At 38.1% G+C, this 7,699-nt stretch overlaps 1 protein-coding gene across 5 annotated transcripts in view; it reads right to left on the reverse strand.

Moving 5' to 3' along the window:
• Positions 1-1,695, reverse strand: part of SCN3A (sodium voltage-gated channel alpha subunit 3) — a 93,281-nt gene extending 91,586 nt beyond the window's left edge. For all 5 annotated transcript variants that reach the window (XM_058664573.1, XM_058664572.1, XM_058664570.1 and 2 more), the window contains exon 1: positions 1,513-1,695. The gene's annotated coding sequence lies outside the window, so the exon portion shown is untranslated. The remainder of the gene's footprint in view (positions 1-1,512) is intronic.
• Between the last annotated feature and the right edge of the window lie 6,004 nt (positions 1,696-7,699).

The following is a 7,699-nucleotide window of genomic DNA, read 5'->3' on the forward strand; positions in this document are numbered from 1 at the left end:
TCAACTAACTCAGCATTACTATTAGTCAAAAGAAACCTATCAAGAAAGTAATTTACAGCAAACATATAATTTTCTTTACTATTGATCCTTTTCCATTTGCTAACAAGATTGCCAAGACACGGGTATTATTTAATGATTTTCACTTGTTGAAGAAGATAATTTCTTTTTTTTTATTAATTATTTTGCATTATGTGACAGTTTCATAGGCTCTGGGAATCCCCCCTCCACGCCCCTCCCCCCTGGTGGATTCCTCCACCTTGATGCAGTATTACAGTTCAAATTCAATCAAGATTCTTTCCTTGCAAACGTATACCAAGCATAGAGTCCAGCTACTTATTGTCCAGATGGGTTGAACAGTGAAGAAGATAATTTCTTTATCACTTTTTCTTCCTGGACTTACTCATGCCTTGGGGCAGGGGCGGGGTTAGGGGGCAGAAAAGCTGACTTAGAAAGAGAAAGCAAAAGCTCAGCTCTGTCTCCCAAATAATTATCATGGAAATGATAATTAGCTTTAAGGGACTGATTATTTTCTGTGACTTTCTCCTTATTAGATAACTTATAAGATCTAAGAAATAACTGCCAACTAATAGCAACAATTAAGCCAATAGTGAAATAGGCAAAGCAGCATCATTGGTTTTATTAACTCCTAAATTCTTCTGCTACATGTTTGCAAACTAAAGTAAATCATTTCAGACAGGTGATCGAATTCTGGCCAGTGAAAGGTGAAGGAAAGTCTCTCAAGTACCATTTGCAGTAGATTTCTTTACTTCTTTGGAGGAGACAAAGAGACATCATCTGTCCTCTGGAGTCACCTACACTGGGAGATGCTTACACGGCACTAATTCACCAACTCACAAACAGAATGGAGGCATTTCTGAGTGTGAAAGTGACAGCAGGGTAGTGGACCTGAAAGACACATTTCCCCTGGGCCCTGGATGGATCGCTGGGCTTTTGGATTCACACAGCCTCTTCACTGCTTGTTATGTTCAATAAACATTCTTCTCGACCATTATGATTTTGGACAGTTTTTCTAGTTAGTTGCAGCTGATAAAACCAGATAAATAAGTACTCTGAATTCATTTCAAAACCTTGGCAAGTGCAGCAAGCCAGCTCACAACCAAATAATAATCACATATTAGGGTGCCCTTTACCCCATTCAAATAGGTGAGCTATGCATCCAATTACCAGATAAATAAAATAAAATGCAAAGTAAATACAGTCCTAGGTAATTTACTAAATACACAGGATGAATGTGGACCCTTTTTAAAAAGGCGAGTTAATCCCTTTTTCTGACATAAATAGCTTTTGGCGCCATTCCACTCCCTGAGGTCATCTCTGCTGTCTGTCCACTTACATGTTTGCCTCTTTGGAGTAATAAATTGCCAAGAGGGGGAAGGGGCAGGACTAAACACCCAGCCTGCTTTTTTTGTCCTGACACAGCTGTCCTGTTAACAGAGATTTCAGTTTACTTTTCACAGACATGGATTTATGACCAAAAAGCAGTTTATGTACCTTAGTCACAGCACCTTTTTCCGGAAAAGTGTCAGGCCCCTTCTTAAAAATTCTCTCATTAGTCCTTATAATAACCCTAGAGGAAGCGCGGTAGGTTCTCAGTAAACCACTCTGATACAGATCCTTGACAGAACTCTCATCACTGAACAGCTCTGCTGTGACTTGGCTTCAGCTTTCTGGCTCCATCATTTACGCAAAAAGAAAAGATAGGTAAAGTTGGCCCAATAGCTTCTGATTTGGATTCAGTGGGCATTTGGGCTCTAGTCTGGGTCTTAGGACATTGTTTACTTGCAGCCTTAGATCAAGAAATCAGAGTGAGTGCAAACAGGGCACTTGATCCTTGTAAGAACCATGCCCTGGTATGCTGTAGCAAGGCTGGGTCTCGGGTCTAGGAACCACTGCAAGGTCCCAGGGTAAAAATCGGGGCTACACTACCCTGTTTAGTAGCCTTGATTCTTTTACTTTCTGAAAACATACTGGCATTCCAAAACACACTAAAATTCTGGACTTCCAAGTTATTCATTGCCTTTCTCCTCCTTTTTTCTTTCCCTTTGCTTCTATTCCTCAAATAACTCAAAGACCAAAGGAAGTGGATTGGTGGAGAATGTGGTTTCTGTCACTGTGTGAGTCTTTATTCTAGTCCCTTTTCCACCGAAAGCCCAGATTGATGGGCTTATCAACAGAAAGAAAAATGCATCTTATTCAGTGGTTTCTAAGAATACATATTAGACAAACTGAGGTGAAAAGTTAGCGAGATAAAGCAGAATATAATATTACCTACTATAACAATCTATAACAGCTATAAGAATAGTGATGGCTTAACACAATTCAGGCAAAACATTATTTTACAGTAAAGGATATAGAACTCTAAAATTAGTAATGGGTATGTAACGCACTTACTGAAGTCCACTAAAAGAAAGCTTAGAAGCCAAACTGGTTGTTGCTTTCTACCAGTAAGTCTCCATTTTTTCATTTTTTTATGATAAAAATAATGAAGTCTGATTTTTTGTATTTTATTAATAATCTACTAAACCACATATTATTATGCCCTATTCAAGTCTGTCAGTGGCTCTCAGTGACTTAGACTTACATTAGCAGAGCATGTCAGTATTTTCCTGATCTGCCTCCTTCTCTCTCTTAGTCCTTACACCTTGGTAACATATATGACTCTGGCATTCAGAAGCTGTTGACATTGAACATGGTATTTAAACAATCCATTTTTTGCTTCCTCTATATTTTTAAATATATATTTATTTTAATTTGAAAGGTAGATTTACAGAGAGAAAGAGAAAGAGAGAGAGAGACATTGAATCCCATGGTCAGAGCTGGCCAGAGCTGGACTGATCTGAAGCTAAGAGCCAGGAACTTCCTCTAGGTCCCATGTGAATGTAGAACCCATCCTCCACTGCTTTCCCAGGCCAAAAGCAGGGAGCTGGATCAGAAGTAGGGTAGCCAGGATATGAACTGGTGCCCACATGGGATGTTGATGCTTGCTTACAGAGGATTAACCCACTGTGCCAGCATGCAAGTCCATTTGTTTCCTACATATTAATGGAGATTACACCCAACACAATAAGGGGTTTTGGGAAATTAAATTGTATTTTACATATATGTATGTGTACATGAATACATATACTTAAGAGAATGCTTCAAAAAGTTTCTGGAAATGTGAAATTAAAAGATATTCACTGTGGTGCAAAAAATTTTGAAACAAATTTTGAAGAAGATTTCTGAAATCCCTAACATATATGCTTTCAAAATTATTTGCACTAAAATAAATTTATGTTGGCCTTTACTTCCATGAGCTTTTAAAAATGCTCTTGTATATACAAATATATGTAATGCTACATATATTGTAGCATGTATAAAATAGTTTTTCCAGAAAAGTTTGATATTTGTAAAATGACCATTAATACTAACATTTATCAGACAGACCTATGCATCAGAAGATGAGGTGGGGAGGGTTGGACGAAGAAGAAAGGATAGGAAATAAAAGAAAGAAGGAGGATAGAGTTTGATAAATCATACTAGAAGATCCTAATTTGTTGAGTTCTCTCTTTTCTCCCTTTACTTGTGATAAATCACTGATTTGCAATCAATCAAATGAGTCAAGTGAAAGAGTTATCATTCTGTACTCAGAACTTATTGGAAATAGCAGTGATTTCTGTACACTGCCTTGAACTTCAATTAAAGCCTCTGTGGCTTTGCTTGTTTGTTTTTCATTGTAAGAGATCCATCTCACTCATTTTTAAAAGCAAGTAAAGGCTTAGAGGGCAACATAATATATAACTGAACTTTGAAAAAGCATGTTTGAACCACAGCAGAACTTGGCCATTTGTTGTGTTCAAGATGGAGGTTTCTGAATTCATTCTCAGACCATCCTAAAAATCTGAGGTCTGAGGCAGTTCAGGAATCAACATTTTAACATGCTCCCCAAGCTGTTAAGTGCAGGTGGTCTAGGGAGTATAATTTGAGAAAGAATGCCCTAAGGGAGTGGAGCCCAGGTTTTTTAGGGCACAATTGTAATGTGGGTGCTTTGCACCATTAAGATCAGAACATAGCTCTCATGTACCCCGAAGCTGAGGAAAAAACATAGGCACACAACAATCATATGGCGTTTATTCTGTTGCAGAAAAAAAAAAAAGAACCAAACAATTTTTAAAGACTGTGTGAAAAAAAAAAAAAAGCTTTCTCCAAAAACTAAACATAGGGGAGGAAAGCTTGCTTAGAACATGGCAAACCAGAGAGCATTCCCAACAGATCTTTAATGTCTTCTTTTGAAGACCATACAAGATTATATCCGGTAAGTTTTCCACCAATGGAAAGGATCAGTAAAACTCAATGAATTCCTTTAGAAAGTGACGGTATACAATGATTTAGAAATATTGATTTCAGATGACTTAACATAAGTATTGAATTTGGAGATTCTTAAAATATGTTGTCTTTGAAATTATCTATTAATTTCAGCATTTAGGGGGAAATTCTTTCACAAAGGAGGAAGTAGATGCTCAAACAGCATGATAGTGGTTTTACCTCCATAAAAACACTATAGCTAAGAAAGTATAAACAAAATTGCTTTCATTTTATTATTCTTAATTTTAAAAGAGGGATTTACTGATCTTTATTGGAAAGGCAGATTTACAGGAGGAGAGACAGAGAGATGGATCTTCCATCCGCTGGTTTACTCCCCAAGTGACCACAGTGGCCAGAGCTGAACTGATCCAAAGCCAGGAGCCAGGAGCTTTCTCTAGGTCTACCACACAGGTGCAGGGTCCCAAGGCTTTGGACATCTTCTACTGCTTTTTCAGGCCACAGGCAGGGGGCTGGATGTGAAGTGAAGCAGCCAGGACACGAACTGGTGCCCATAAAGGATCACAGCACACACAAAGTGAAAAATTTAGCCACTGAGCCATTGTGCTGGGTCCTATTCTTAAATTTTACATTTCTGATTAAAATTTATTAGTTTTATTTTTTCTTTACTACTAATATAATTTAATGACACTATAAATGGGAACAATCAAACTTTACAGAGGAAAGTTTACTTTTTATATTCTCTTTAATCTTGGGTTATCTTGGTTTTTTTTTTAATGTAAAAGGCAAAATGACAGAGAAAGACAGAGTTCTTGTATCTTTTAGTACACTTCTAAATGTCTGCAACAGCTGGGACTAGAACAGTCCAAAGCCAGAAGTCAATAACTCCATCAGGATCTTTCAAGTGGGTCGCAGGTGCCCAGGTGCTTCAGTCATCATCTGCCAACCTCTCAGGCACATTTGCTAGATGTTGCATCAGAAGCAGAGGCCAGTCTTGAACCCACTCTAATATGAGAAGAGGAAATTAGCCTTCTGGGCTGCAATGCTTGCCCCATCCTGAGAATCTGTTTATCTTTCAAGATTTTCTAGTTTCTGTTACATGTTTTCTACTATAGTTCTGTCCATTGTTTTACATCATCTTCCCTCTGTGCTTTAATTATTTGGGGTCCTTTAAGCTATTTTCCAACTCTTTCATTTTATCTGTCTTTACACTGACAACATGATATACTCACTTCCAGAACCATTTTTATTATGCCTCCTACTGTGCAACTCTGCTGGATGTTGGGCAAGGATGCAAGCAGACTTCCAGCTCCTCACACACAGAGGAAACCTTGCAGGCTTCCCCAATGTGTGACTGGCAGTGCTCCCTCTGAAGAAGGAGCAGCTTCCCTTTGCAGGGCAAGCCTGCTTGGTTCCTCATTTGGTTTTAATACTTGAAGTCCTTGCCAGAAGGTAATTTTAAGTGGCCAAATTATCAAGGCTTCATGCCATATGCTAAAGCATGCCATATATTAAAGCTGTCTACAAAGCAGCCCTATATCCATGGGTTGAGGAACTCCAAAGAGTATTCTGGCAGGACACGTGACCATGCACTGTCCTGGTTAACGTAAGTCTGAGATTTCTTTCTGTCTTCATACTAAACCGGTTGAGCTCAGGAAGCTCAGACTAAATGTGCATTCTAAAAGAGAAGGGAGTATCAGCTATATTTTCTCCATGTTCTGTTTTTAGATTTCATATTTACAAGGATTTATCAAAAATAATAAACCACTTTACACCACATTTTATAAATAGGTGGGGTCTAGTAAGTAAAAATCAAACTCCTCTAAGTACTTTGTTTAAATGACTTATTCATACTATGTTTCTAGATTTTTGTTTGTTTTTTTCCATTTATTTTAAATTTTATGACACAATTTCATAGGCTCTGGGATTTTTCCCTTCCCCCTCCCCAAATTCCCTCCTGTTAACTGATTTCCCCCTTATAATTACAATAGTATAGTCCTTCATAATCAGTCATAAGTTCATCATGCCGCTATTTAAGTATATCCTGACATTGCCAGTACAGACAATGGCAGACAGCTCAGCATCCCATTGTCAGGATATATTTAACAGGTTCACAGGGAATGCATCTTTGATTTGCAAGTAGAGATGCACACGGCACCATATATTCACATCTGAATAAGAAAGTCTCTATTATACAGGTACTATATATTCCCTTAAATTAAAAGCCACAAAACAAAGTCAACAACAGGAATAAAGTTTTAAAAATTTACAGCACTATGAAATTAAATAACATATTACTGAATAACCAATTTGTCAATGAAGAAATAAAACAGAAACAAAAAAACTTTCTTGCAGAAAATGGTGCTACTGTATGATCTATGAGTCAATGAAGAATTTAATAAGAGAAAAGAAAATATTTTGAAGAAATGAAAGTAAAAGCAGAAATATCAAAAACCCATGGGTTGGGCCCGGCGACATGGCCTAGCGGCTAAAGTCCTCTCCTTGAAAGCCCCGGGATCCTTTATGGGCGCTGGTTCTAATCCTGGCAGCTCCACTTCCCATCCAGCTCCCTGCTTGTGATTTGGGAAAGAAGTCGAGGACGGCCCAAAGCTTTGGGACCCTGCACCCACGTGGGAGACCCGGAAGAGGTTCCTGGTTCCCGGCATCCGATCGGCGCGCACTGGCCCATTGCGGCTCACTTGGGGAGTGAAACATCGGATGGAAGATCTTCCTCTCTGTCTCTCCTCCTCTCTGTATATCCTGCTTTCCAATAATAAAATCTTCAAAAAAAAAAAAAAAAACCCATGGGTTGCAGCAAAAACAGTATTGAAATGCTTCGTTTTTCTTAAAGATTATGCTTAATTTTATAATGAAAATATGTGGCAACAACTGCACTTTGAAGCACAGTTTCCTGATTTTACAGATAAGAAAGCATTAGGGTTCAGAAGGAATAATTATTTTGTCTGAAGACACATGGCTAGTAAATGTTCTGATTTAATGCAATGATTTGTTTCTTTGGGAAGAGCAACCAGGCATGATTTTACCCACCTACTTCTCCAACTTTATCTTACGTTTTCTGCATGTATTTTGCTCCCTAGTCAAACTAATTTGCCATTCCCTGAAAGTCCCCAGTCTCTGGCATCTGGCATTCAAGTATGTTTCCTAAGCCTGAAATAAAATTCACTATGAATCAAGGCCTGTTAAAATCCTTTGTATACTCCAAGGCTCATCATATTCCAATTCCAGGTTAGAAGTGCTTCTTCTGAATGCTATAGCACAGACATATTGTCTTTAAAATTCATACAATCATTATAATACCCTGACTTCTGTTGTTATCCAGGGGGTGCCTTATTGTATCTGCATTTATTATTAAGTT

This window comes from Ochotona princeps, chromosome 5, assembly GCF_030435755.1.
Source record: "Ochotona princeps isolate mOchPri1 chromosome 5, mOchPri1.hap1, whole genome shotgun sequence".
Taxonomy (NCBI): Eukaryota; Metazoa; Chordata; class Mammalia; order Lagomorpha; family Ochotonidae; genus Ochotona; species Ochotona princeps.